A 13,937-nucleotide genomic window follows, 5' to 3' on the forward strand; every position below is an offset into this window, starting at 1 on the left:
CAGAATGAAATTTGAGCCATAGAGCCTATAAATTCTACAAATATCTTAACATTATTAGATTACTTATTAAGTTTACATGCTTTTTACATATTTTTCTATTATACGTTCAAAGTCAATACGGGAAAAATTACACAAAAACATCACGCCCACTAATCCACGGAAACACATAAAATTTATTGGTTTCAATTAAACCTAGCCATGTCCGCAACTTCTTTCCAGTACCACCTCCAGCTGGCTAATGGCACCACGCTCTTATCCGAGGTCTCTTTCTACAGGACAAGTCCACGCTCACTATTACACAAGACCACAAGACTCGCCGAGACAAACAGGAAAGCTCCTAAGCAGAGTTCCATGTCCACGCACGAAAAAAAAGCACTTTCGGCTGCTTTGTAGGCTTTCCGTACTAGAAAAGTGACCTCATTGATCACGACTTCCGAAATAATAACTACAAACTCCACCCCAGAAAGCCCACGACTTACCACCTCAAACCCACGGGAGTTGGATGCCGACTCCCCGATTTCGCAAGACACAACCCGCCCCAAGGAATTATTTAACATTTACCACTTTCAGTCAGTTAGAGTCAGTGGCAGAAGTGTAGTCACGTCAGTTGACCTTTAGCGCTTCTGTAAGTCGTTTCTCCATGCCAGGACTTTCATAAGTTTCTCTATAAATGGCATTCTCAAACACCGGCCGTCATATGGAAATTAGTCGCCCATTTAGGAGGATTACGGAAAGACTTGTCCAAAATATTCAATCCGAACAAAAATCCCTCCCCTGCCCCTGGACCCGTATCCCCCGAAAGGAAACAAGACTAGCACGCAGGCTATGTCAGGAAATGATATGTTTTAGTTTGTAGTATTTTGTGAATGTGTTGTGGAAAGTTGCACACACAGGATACCAAACTATACACATGCTTGCAATAATTGCCATTGAAGAACCATACGAACGCTTATTAACGGACGTAACAAACAGAATTTGTGAATGGACTGTGGCTTATTTGCTACAGAGAACGGAGCACGTTATCTTCGATAGTGAGTCATAGATAGGTGTAAAACTATCTTAAGGCCGTTCCCAGGAAAGTACGTTGGGACCTTTATAGCTTGTTTTGTAAATTAGCAAACTGACAGACAATATTAATAGCAGCCTAAAACTGTTTGCAGCTGATGTAGTTGTCTATAATGAAGTATTAACGTGAATTAAATGGTTCAAATGGCTCTGAGCACTATGGGACTTAACATCTCAGGTCATCAGTCCCCTAGAACTTAGAACTACTTAAACCTAACTAACCTAAGGACATCACACACATCCATGCCCGAGGCAGGATTCGAACCTGCGACCGTAGATGTCGCGCGGTTCCAGACTGAAGCATCTAGAACAGCTCGGCCACCAGCGGCCGGCTAATGTGAATTAAAGCTGCACAAATATTCCGTTTGGTCTTCACAAGCTCTGTCCAGAACAAGCTATACATGTAAATCTAGCAAACATACGTCATTCTTCTTACACTGGATGACGTTATTTGTGCATCTTAAACGCTGTGAATTGCGTTCTTTGTTTGTTGAGCAATTGCTTCTGTGTATACATTTTTCTCGACTTCTGTATTCAATCTTCTCATAGCTACAAGTCATTTTTTATGATTCCCCTCTCTCAAAGCTGACTTTCCTTCATTTGTCGATGGATGAAGCGATTTGCTCGACAAACATAGCTTTAAGCCTTAATCGGTACAAGATAATAATTCTAATTGAAATGTCTTAAAACTGACAGTTTTCTTCACACATCTTTCCTCTATTTTTTAAAGGATCCTGTGAAACCGTCTAAAATTATTATGAGTATTTAAAAATTATCAAATATGACACTCTTTCAATCCATAGGCAGTGAATAGAATACAATATCAACGCAGACACTGGACAAAGTACGAGGCCAATGCACGTGGTAAACTGGCGTGTAATAATCTAACACATTTATACATACCATTTTTCAAAGTGCTGAAAGAAACCTTGGCATGTGTTGTACTTTGCACTTGTTATATCGCGTTGGCTTGGTGTGAGTTGGTAGAACACTTTTTGGTTTATACCATAGTGAATCAGACGCGCTTAGCTGTTTCGAACACCGTGGTTCATCGATGTGGAGTGCGAGCGCCTATCGAGCAGCAACCTGGTTGCCACGTTGGAAGGCGGGTAGCCGATCAGGAAGGCGTAACTACGAAAATTAACTCCAGCTGATATTTTCGCTTTACCGTATAAATGTTATCTTATTTTGACCACACAGACAGAAGGAATAGACATCATTTCCTCCGAACTGCTGACCTCATCGAAAAACGCGGCAGCCAAACGAATATTCAAGTTCAGTATATAGAATCTTCGAGACTACAGTCGTACCATCAGATTTGCATTACAATATCACGCATGCTATCCTGAAGACTTCGAGGGTAAATAAGCGTACGAACTATCGCACAATAATGTCAAGAGGCCAGGCATTCAAGCAGCTGACAATAATAATACACAGAAGAATGGAGAAGGAAATTAGTATCCGTTAGATGACGATCAGTTTGGTTTACGAACAGATAAAGGAACAGCAAAGGCAGTTCTGACGTTGTGATTGATAATGGAAGCAAATAGTAAGAAAAATCACGGCATTTTCAAAGGATTTGTCGACCTAGGAAAACCGTTTGACAGTGTAAAATGGAGCAAGACGTTCCAAATTCTCAGAACTAAAGATGTAAGCCTAAGGGAAATGTGGGTAATATACAATATGTACAAGATCCTATATGTAACAATGTGAATGGGTGATCAAGAACGTAACATTTTGATTACAAAAGGTATAAGACAGGGATAGAGTGTTTCGCCCCTGTTGTTCGAAGAAGTAATGACGAAAATAAAAGGAAGGTTTAAGAGTGGGGTAAAAATTCAGAGTGAAATCAATAACAATTTTCGGTGATGACATTGCTATCCTCAGTGATCGTGAGAAAGAATTGCACCACCGTTGATTGGAATTATCTAATGATCACAGAATGCCGATTGAGAGTAAAGCGTAGAAAGACCAAAACAATGAAAAACAGCACAAACGACTTTAGCGATAAACTTAGCATCATTAATGGAGATCATGAAGGGGTGGGATTCCGCTACCTTGGAAGCAAAATAATACGTGACGAACGAGCCAGGGAGGTAATAAAAAATCAGACAAGAACAGAGGGCGTTCCTAGTCAAAAGAGGCCTACTAATATTAAACATCGGCCTCAGTTTGAGGAATAAATTTCTGAGAAGGTAAATTTGGAGCACAGAATTATATGGAAGTGAATTACGGATTGTGAGAAAACAGGAAAGAAAGATAATCGAAGTGTTTGAGATATGGTGCTACAAAATAATGTTGACAGTTAGGTGGACTAAGAAGACAAGAAATGACGAAAGAACGTAAGAAGAAGGGAATGGATGATAGGACTTGTGTTAAATCATCGTGGAATAATTTACATGCTGCTAGAGGGAGCTATAGCGGTAAATGATAAAAAACGCGGGAGAATACAGATATTGGAATGTATCCAACAAATAGCTGAGAAAGCTGGGTATATGGGTATATGTTCTGTTCTCTGATGAACAGGAAGTTGGAGGGGCGGCATGAAACTAGTCACAGTCACAGTCATTAGTCACAAGTCAAAAAGGAACTGTTGATGTAATTTTTATGATGTAAGGGAATAAGGCAAATTGAAAACAATTGTTAGCGCCACTCACATTTTTATTCAGCGTCCACGATGGTTTTCCAGGGCTTTACGCTCAGCCTCAGATGGATTCAGAGGTTGTTATACGTGTGTTTGTTTGATGCATGTTGAGAAGGTTCAAATGGTTCAAATGACTCTGAGCGCTATACGACACAACATCTGAGGTCATCAGTCCCATAGCACTTAGATCTACTTAAACCTAACTAAGGACATCACACATATCCATGCCCGAGGCAGGATTCGAACCTGCGACCGCTCGGCCACAATTGCCGGTTGTTGAGAAGGTATACGATATTATTTCAGTGATGGAAATATTGAGTCAAAATAACAAACACCTTGGCAGTATGACTGCACTTATCTTTACTATTGTACCTGGCTAGGATGCATGAAATCTGCCAGTTAGGAAGGGTGTCACAAAGACGTTGCATCCTCTGCTGGCACAAAGTGGCCCACAACTGTTGTAACTGGTCCTTGACGTCCTGGGTTCTAGTACTGGTATCAAGTTGACAGTAGAGCTGTTCCAATATTTATTGTATTGGGGACAGATCTAGGATCTTGCCGGCCATAGGAGTATCTAAACACTAAGCAGCCAATTCATGGAGATATGTGCCATTAGTGGACAATAATTGCTCTGTTGAAAAATAAGACCACTGTACTTCCGCATGCGAGGTAACACATGAGGACGCAAAATGTTCGTGACATACCATTGTTCAGTCAGAGTTCCCCCAATCACTACCAGCCGTGGCCTGAAGTCACACCCAAGAGCTCCCCATATCGTGGCCCCAGGAGTGACAACGCCGTGACTCTTCAAAACATTGGAAGAGTTCCCAAACGCAACCGTTTGTTTTGTTATACTAGCGGCAACCTATACACGGGACTGTAATGCCCTAGTCAGGTTGTTACTTGCCTGGGATTACTCATAATGTTGCAGGGTGCCCACTACTTCTTGTCAGATGGCAGGCGCGGGATTAGCCGGGCGGTCTACGGCGCTGCAGTCATGGACTGTGCGGCTGATCCCGGCGGAGGTTCGAGTCCCCCATCGGGCATGGGTGTGTGTGTTTGTCCTTAGGATAATTTAGGTTAAGCAGTGTGTGAGCATAGGGACTGATGATCTTAGCAGTTAAGTCCCATAAGATTTCACACATATTTGAACATTTGAACATTTCAGATGGCAGGCACAGTTGTGAAGGGCTTACAGTGTGAATTACGGTGATCCACTCTTGTCATACTCAAACAGATCTACCAGTACCTCGACAACGATTACTCTTGACCTCACAGTCCAATGCAGTTTAGTATCGGCCCATTCTCGCATCCGAATGTCCCAATAATCTAGGTACTGCGTGATTCGTCTACCAGGCCAAATGGAGATCCACAATGAGGCCCCTTTCGAACTATGCCAGTTGCTTTTAACACTCTCTCCGGGTCCTTCGCAGTAATCACTCAGCATCTGAAACTATTCACGCCCCTTATATATTCTACCAGACCTTGTAACAACACTAATGCATTCTGGTGGCAGTTTTACCTGCCGCAGAGAAATATAACTCTAATAGTTTACGAACCCACCAATAGTGCGTATGTGTACAGAATTACATTGACTCTGGACCACATACCCTAGGCGCTTCACTTTTTTTGTCAGGTGGTGTATATTTGCTTTCTGCTGTACCAACTTTTATTATAATTGACCTACAGTTCTGTTAAATACAACACTCCAAAATTTGTTAGCAAATACAAGTTAGAACCCTATCTTTTATAGCCCACACTAGAGGGGCTGGATATATTCCATTACTGTCTGCGTATTTGCCGGATTACCCCATCGTCCTATGAAGTAAAAGATGTCGTCATCATGTAGCGTTCTGAGATTTATCCCCCCTCGCAATCAGAATAATAGAGGCACTGCACTATCGTACAAAAAATAGAGTTCTTCAACCTCAGTTTTCACCTTAGCACTTACTATTCCTAATGCCCAAACAGTGGTGTGATTCCAGATTAGAACATCATTTTTGAGCAGTTTCCAAAAATTAGAATCAACAGGAGAATACTAGTGATCTTTTGTAGAACTCAACCACTTATCACTTTTCGAGGAAAGCTGGGAACAGAGGATGAATTAATTTTTCTTTCATTCGCGTACTTGATTTAGTATTTTGATTCTATGTGTCTTGAAACTGAGGGAATCAAAATTTTTCTATCTTTGTGCTATCTGTACTTTATAACCCTCAGTAAACGATACTAATGCTGGGACCTTTCCTTGAATGCTCCTGCAGTTTACTAAAATCATATTAACATTTACTGCCGCGCGGGATTAGCCGAACAGTCTAAGGCGCTGCAGTCATGGACTAAATGGTTCAAATGGCTCTGAGCACTATGGGACTTAACATCTGTGGTCATCAGTCCTCTAGAACTTAGAACTACTTAAACCTAACTAACCTAAGGACATCACACACATCCATGCCCGAGGCAGGATTCGAACCTGCGACCGGAGCAGTCGCGCGGTTCCGGACTGAGCGCCTGAACCGCTAGACCACCGCGGCCGGCAGTCATGGACTGTGCGGCTGGTCCCGACGGAGGTTTGAGTCCTCCCTCAGTCATGGGTGTGTGTGTTTGTCCTTAGGATAATTTAGGTTAAGTAGTGTGTAAGCTTAGGGACTGATGACCTTCGCAGTTAAGTCCGATAAGATTTCACACAATTAACATTTACTATCTCCGATCTGCGACGACGAACGTTCTTTGAGGACATTGTGGCTAATTTATCAGGCAAACCGTCTTTGGTCCCAAGGAGGGTGTCTCTAACCTAAAAGAGCCCTATGTGCACGTCACACGTACCCCGCCACCCTAGAAGCCGCTTCATGTGTGTAGTGCACGCCTGACCTATTAAGGGGAACCCTGCAATTCTGTACCCGATAATGGAGGTCGAGAAATTCGCATCCGATACCACCGCAGTGTCGCCTGAGCCTCTGGATTAGATCTTCCACTACGCTCGAAACCAGAGGACCGCGATCAGCCCTGGAAATGATGCTACAAATGGACAACTTAGCTGCACCCCGCGTGCGGTGCTAGTTGCTTTCACTACATCAGCCATCCGACGAAAGGAGCCGAGGATGCCCTCAGAAAGCCAGCGGAAGCCGTCATTGGTGCCGACATGTGCCACTACATGCAGCCGGCTGCACCCAGTGCGCTCGACAGCCGCCGGCAGGGCGTCTTCCAGTTCGCGGACAAGATCCCCCAGTAAACATACCGAGCGCACGCAGGCATTCTTTCCCGCCTTGCCTGCTATTTCCCCTAGGGGCTCCATCACCCGCCTAACATTAGAGCTCCCACCATCTGCACTTGTCTCGACTGGCCAGGAAAATCGGCCTCTGGCCCTACAGGAAAGGCTTCTCATGTTGGCTCAGAATTATCGTCAACACTGGGTAGCACCTTGTACCTGTTGCTAAGGCTTAGGGAGCCAGCCGCGCGACCGGCTCCCTATTTCGCCTTCCGCCCAGTGACAAGCTAACCCACCACTGCCTGCCACCCACTCTCGAGTGTGGGCGGACTGGTCAGGTGTTGCGAATCGGAAAATGCAGCAACATCCGGATCACCAGCGGATTCCAAAGGCACCAAAGGTGTCACAGGTCTCGTCCCCAGTTCCCCGATGCCGCGACAACTTTGAGCATTAGCTAGAAGCATGACGACGGTAGCCAACGCCGCTTCCAGCTGTTTACAGACAGCAGGCACTCCTTGTATCCGCTCACAACAAACACAGTTCCTAGCCATGTAGTAGTGTGTAAAAATAGATATAAGATGTCAAATGGCGTTACTGAGGTTGTAATGCACGCAAAATATAACGAGGAGAATAAAGAAATACTAAAATCTGCTCTGCAGATTTCTCACTACGCCATTAGTCGACAAACTTTTTAACAGAAATAAATTTCTCTACTGAAGTGGAGATATCTACAGTTACTTGTTACTAGAAACTCTGTTTATCCGAAAGCTACTACACGAGATAAATATACAAACTAGAATGCGCTGGTCTAAACTATATGATATGTACAAGCAAGAGGTTTAGACTTAATGGCGTGACGTGGCGGGCTGACGGCGGGAAAATTATACTAGGAAGCCACCTTACACAAGGATATGCACGCAAAAACAAAACTTACAGTAATTTGCTAACCACTAGTCTACACAGTAAAATACACAGGTACAGTTGACTCCTTTGCAGAAGCACGTGAAAAAGAAAAAGCAGAAGCTAAACTAAATTACTGTGTATCAAGCAAATGATGCTGCAGCAACCGCTTCTGGCGCGTCCGCACGGCTCGGCGTCTGCCGGTACACGCAGACCTGAACCTCATTACCCCACAGGCCGGATTCGGAACTGGAAAACTGTGCAAGAGTCAGATCCTGTCGCTTACAGAAAACTAGTTAGAAAGAAACAATAATCAGTCGAACCAAAACCGTCTACTTGTTAGTCAACCACAAACAGCAAGAGTTTGAAAACAAACAAACAACAGGTGTAGCTCTAACAGGCTTAACATCTGCATACGACACCGTCAACCGTAAAATGCTCATGAAAATGCTCTACAATATGTTTAAGTTAAGGACCAATAGCTCACCTAAAGTTACTGCATCTCTATTGGAAAACAGTTTAATGTAACACTGAAGAGTAGGAAAATCGATGGTGTCGAGCAAATAACGGTCTCTCCCAGGACCTTGACCTGGTCCACCTTTTAGTTAATTTATACACAAATGATCAACCAACCATAGAACATGTTACCTGTTTCTTGTGTGCTGACGATATGTGTACTACCGCACAAGGGAAGAGCTTTGAGGAAGTGGAAAGGAAACTGAAAACCTCGTTGAACAACACGTCTGAATATGACTTCGCCTGAAGATGATGGAGACGCATTCCATCGAAACGTTGCTACGAGACGACTACTCTGCTGACAACCCGTGAAGGCTTCACATACAACACGTCTGAATAATACCAAGAGAATTCCCTCAAAACAAACTCCTGTAGACACAAGTTAGTGATTTCCACCTCCGCTCAAAACAGGCTAACAGAAAGCTGAACGTCACCTGAAGTGGCAGCAGCCTGCTGGACAGATCACTGACACAGAAGTATCATTGCGAGATGGCCTGCCAAAAGGCGGCCACGAAGAACAACACCTTGAAAAAACAAGCGAATAGTAAATGGAAAGCCAGACCAAATGTGTCAAGAACAACTGCACAGTCATAAAAACTATTCCATCCCTTGGTGGCGAATTGATACAGCAGTCTTATTATAAGATGATTTTAAAACAGTCGTATGTTGCAGATTTGTAATTTATTTATTACACGTTTCGCCCAAGTAGAACTTCGTCAGATAATATAAAATTGATGCCAGGGGCGTATGAGACATTAAAATTAATGCCCACAGCAAAAATTACAGTTCTGCAACATACGACTGTTACTGCAAAGACTAACAAAGGAAGCATGAACCCCACACCTCTTAGGAAACCACATAAAACGACCGAATTCACAGATCCTGAATCCCAAAGAACTGCACATGACCAAACACAAAGATTTAAACAGACTTTCGATGAGCGTCATTCCCAACACGGCGCTTCATTCGGATCTTTCAAACTCCGCAAGACATTTGTCAGTACTGAGATGTATGAGCCACAGAAAGAGAAAGACTATCCTTCCTCACAAGAGTATCCAGTGACTATACATCAATACATTTACTGAATCGCACCATAACGGGTGTAGCGCCAGTCTATATATGACGGTAGTATCTGTTCCCGAAAGAACAGTTACCGTGGATGATCATGCAGCTTTGCTAGAAATGAAATGATAATTAAATGGACACCCTAGCTGCAAACAGGCGTTGATGTACTTCATTGGGGACATGTTGAAAATGTGTGCCCCGACCGGGACTCGAACCCCAGATCTCCTGCTTACATGGCAGACGCTCTATCCATCTGAGCCACCGTGGGCACAGAGGATAGCGCGTCTGCAGGGACTTATCCCTTGCACGCTCCCCGTGAGATCCACATTCCCAACATGTCCACACCACTACATTCGTAGTCCGCCTAGCAGGAGATCCGGGGTTCGAGTCCCGGTCGGGGCACACATTTTCAACATGTCCCCAATGAAGTACATCAACGCCTGTTTGCAGCTAGGGTGTCCATTTAATTATCATTTCGTTTCTAGCAAAGCTGCATGGTCATCCATGTTAACTGTTCTTTCGGGAACAGATACTACCGTCATATATAGTTAAAATATGGCTTCCCGGCCATTGACCTTCTTGTGCGAACGCACACGCTATGCCCGAACTCGTACGGGACTTGGTAGATTAATCTGCCACGAGTAATGAGTATGATGGGCAAACATCTATTAGGCGCACTACGAATGTAGTGGTGTGGACATGTTGGGAATGTGGATCTCACGGGGAGCGTGCAAGGGATAAGTCCCTGCAGACGCGCTATCCTCTGTGCCCACGGTGGCTCAGATGGATAGAGCGTCTGCCATGTAAGCAGGAGATCCGGGGTTCGAGTCCCGGTCGGGGCACACATTTTCAACATGTCCCCAATGAAGTACATCAACGCCTGTTTGCAGCTAGGGTGTCCATTTAATTATCATTTCATTTAAAGCAAATCTAATTAAATGGCGCCTCAAAGAGGCAGCAGCAACAAATGCGGCGGTGGTTAGGTCCAGGACATGGAACGTCTACAATGGCCCAACCGCCCCACGAGATGTGTCTCTGACGACCTATGGCTTGACAAGAACGAAAGACTGGAACTGGCCCGATACTGTGCTGAAAAGCTAAAAGAAATTTTCCGGACACCAAAAAGTAAGGCAAGTCTAACATATTTTTTCCAGTGTCTTGCCACAACGTTTTACCTTTGTATATAATCCATCTGTTCAATCTTTTTACAGTCGTCCAAAATATGGTCTATTGTTTCATCAGCTTTCTCGAAAAGCCTGGTTTTCGAGTCTCCTGCCGATTTCTCTATTCCGGCTTTGTTAGCATTTGTTCTAGTAGCAGTCTACTGTCTTTCAGTATCAGCCCTTCTGTTTCCTTCTTGGCGGTTCCATTGGTCAGCCACAGCCAGATCTTATTTGACTCCTTTCTTCCACCACAGCCCAAAAATTGTCCATGGAGCGCTTTACTGTATCATATGTTCATCCGAAAATGTATAGATATTTTCCGGCACTGATTGTTCGTTTGTTGCAATTTAAGCAGCTTCCAGACGTTGACTTCCACACTTTCTTACACATAGTCTGCAAGGGCATTTTTCTTCTTCACCGTCTACCTAACTTGCATAAGTTCTCTGCCAGTTGATTTTCTTGTTAAACGGAACCTGTCCACCATCACTGCGAGGTTGGATCACATGATGAATCGTCATGAATTTTCTACTTTTCCTGTCCAAATTGTCCAGCTTCCTCTGAGTCCAGTTCACAGAGTCAGCGATGCACGTGACAGTACAGCCAGCAATCAGATTGCTTTTCAAAATCTTTCTGACCGTCTAAGCGTAGTCCTCGCTGACCACATTTTCTCGAACCTATGCATGAGACAGTCAAGATGTATTTTCAGGATACTTATAGGTTTCAGGCTGGCGGCACTCAGTAGCTTATTCATTTGGGCTTTCTATGCCTTCTGAAATGGGACTTCCCTCCTATCCCCGTCTGAAATTCCTTCCTCATTTCAACATCGTACCAGCAGTAAACCGTCCTTTAAAAAATTAGTACAAATGAGTTTATGATCTCAGATTAAATTTCACATTAACGTACTACTCGATTATATACTTCTTAATAATCCAACTTTGGGATTTCGTGATATGAACTGTGCATTCATGTTGCACCACATATTCTTGAAAATTTACCTCTCCCCTATTTCTGAAAAGCTACGATGTTTATACATTATCATCATCTAAAATGATAGCATTACTTGAGAGCAAACCAAAATAGTAATATTTTATTCAAAGTAATTGGGTTGCAGTTAGTTAAAATATAATTTATGTTACTGTACTTCATGTTCTTTGGAATTACTCTTGGAACTAAGTAAACTTTTCGTAATTATATATCAGAACTCATAGGGCAATATATGGCCTATTTTTTATACATGTAACCAAAATTATCGCATGACTTTTAAGTGTTATTTTGAAAATCTCCAATTCAATAATGTTTTTTATATAAAAGAAAGTGGCGCATGAGCCACGAGGTCCGTCTGTCTGCATTATCGTCTTTCGGAAGCTGTTTGTGTGAGAGCGTTTTGGAGACTGTCAGACGGCCAATGTAAATCCCACCTATGTACTTGGTAATCAGTCATATGACAAGAAAAGCATTAGACTCTGTGCTTTATTTCAAATTTCAAAATTAGTACTACAGCGACGCAAGCATCGCGGACTTTCTGAAGGAACAACCGACGAGGACATCAAAGTTGAGTATCTCGTCGTATGGAGCAGCTAAGTTATTATGTAAACTTATCAGTAACTGTGAGTTTTTATTTTCGCCCGTTTTCGTACTTGTGGAAGCCCAAATTATTAAGTTGCTCCGATGGTATGACTAAGGATTCACTATTACCACTTTGCAACTATAGTCAGAGCTTGAAACACTGTATATTTCTCTCACTCAGCGTCAGTGATAATTAAAGTCCTAACCTCCTCAAACAGTTAAGGATGGCAGTTTACTTCCTTTTCTAAGTCCTTCCTTTCTTCGGTGCCATAGTGGCGCATTTATTCCAGGCCAAATTCAATGCTTATGTTAATATTGAAGCTTCTATTCTGTAGTTGATACTCGTAGTACGCAGATTAGTTTTCGGACTTCACACGCTATCATTTTGTCAATCAGGAGCTGGTCCTTCGAGTATCTGTCTCTCTGTCTATTCCCTTTTCGCCTCACTGACAGAATTTTATTTTCTTCCAACCTGAATCATGTTGCAACGTCTGTCAGTAATTGGAACTTACAAGGGAATAGTCCAATCAGACAAGTCGAAATCTGCCCTGGATTTTTTTGAATGTAGGAAGACCATACCGAAAGAAACTCAATGTCAGATTTTTAGCTCCTAAGATAAACGGCAAGTATTTTTTTTTTAAATGTTCATATCTCACCAGTCGGCTGAAGTAGCTGTAGCAGTCAGTGCATGCCCAAGAAGGCGGGCACAGAACCTTGGTCGACGGCACATCGGTAAACAGACAACATGGCACAACGGGATCGTAATTAGTAAAGCGAATTTCAGTTTTCGCCGATAGTTTCTCTAATATAGTTGTTCGCAGTTGCTTTTCGTTCAAATTTGCACCTACTTCAGTATCCATAATAATTAGCAGTTCCCATTGCGTTATCACCTGACACGTTCCACATCATTACGAAGTGTCGTATTCATGATCTATGGAACAAGTACTAATCTAATCTAACAATCAAGATAAAACTGAAATAATATTTTTGTGATTTCTTGGCTTATGCTTACTAATAGCATCTGTCTTTGTGCAGGTTCCCGAGTTTCACCGTAATGTGGAATGTAGTTAATGTTTTCAATCACCCAAAGATAAAATGTAATTTCGTGGCACGCAGCGGAAATCACCTGGTTCTCCTGCAGACCCACTTACGCGTTATTTATTGGTTAACTTCTTGGACACACATTCCAATGATGTCAACATTTTGTTAGAAGTGGAGGTAGCATTAGAACAAACAGGAAAGAAACTCGAACATTTGCGTGAATTAAAGTTCGACCGACGATTGTTGTGGCTATTAAAGTCCAAAACAAAACAGAGTACCTTCCAAGCCAAAAGAAAACAAGTACAATAATAGCTTTCAGTGTCAAAAAGCTGTAAACTTTTTGGTTAAACGTAAACTTAAGCACTGTGGAAAGCTGGTTACGTTTCGTAAAATCTGAACGTGAACTGTGTAAATGGAAGAAAGATTCACACGATAAACGAAACATGCACCGAAATGAAATTCGCATAAGTGTGAAGGAAAAACTATTCGAATGATTTAGAACTACGCGTGAGAGTCAATGCACCGTAACCAAGCGAGAACTACGAGGCTGGGCCCTCTGAATTGCGAACGAGGAGAACATTACTGGTTTCCGGGCTTCTTCGACCTAGTTAAAGAGATTCAGGAAATTACACGAGAAAGGAAGTCGCAAAATTACGAAGTATACATCAAGTGAACGTATGGAGGAGATGTCAATAGATAATATCAAAGAGAAAATCGTAGCTGACGTGAAGGCGAAGCTTAAAGGTGCTTATTAAGCCAGTCAGTCAGGTTTCGT

The 13,937-nt window shown here is 42.8% G+C and overlaps 1 non-coding gene across 1 annotated transcript; it reads left to right on the forward strand.

Annotated features, from left to right (window-relative positions):
- Positions 1–10,159: 10,159 nt before the first annotated feature.
- On the forward strand, positions 10,160–10,234 carry Trnat-ugu. The gene has a single exon. It is a non-coding gene; the product is annotated as a tRNA-Thr (tRNA).
- The last annotated feature ends 3,703 nt before the right edge of the window (positions 10,235–13,937 follow it).

This window comes from Schistocerca piceifrons, chromosome 1, assembly GCF_021461385.2.
Source record: "Schistocerca piceifrons isolate TAMUIC-IGC-003096 chromosome 1, iqSchPice1.1, whole genome shotgun sequence".
Lineage (NCBI taxonomy): Eukaryota > Metazoa > Arthropoda > Insecta > Orthoptera > Acrididae > Schistocerca > Schistocerca piceifrons.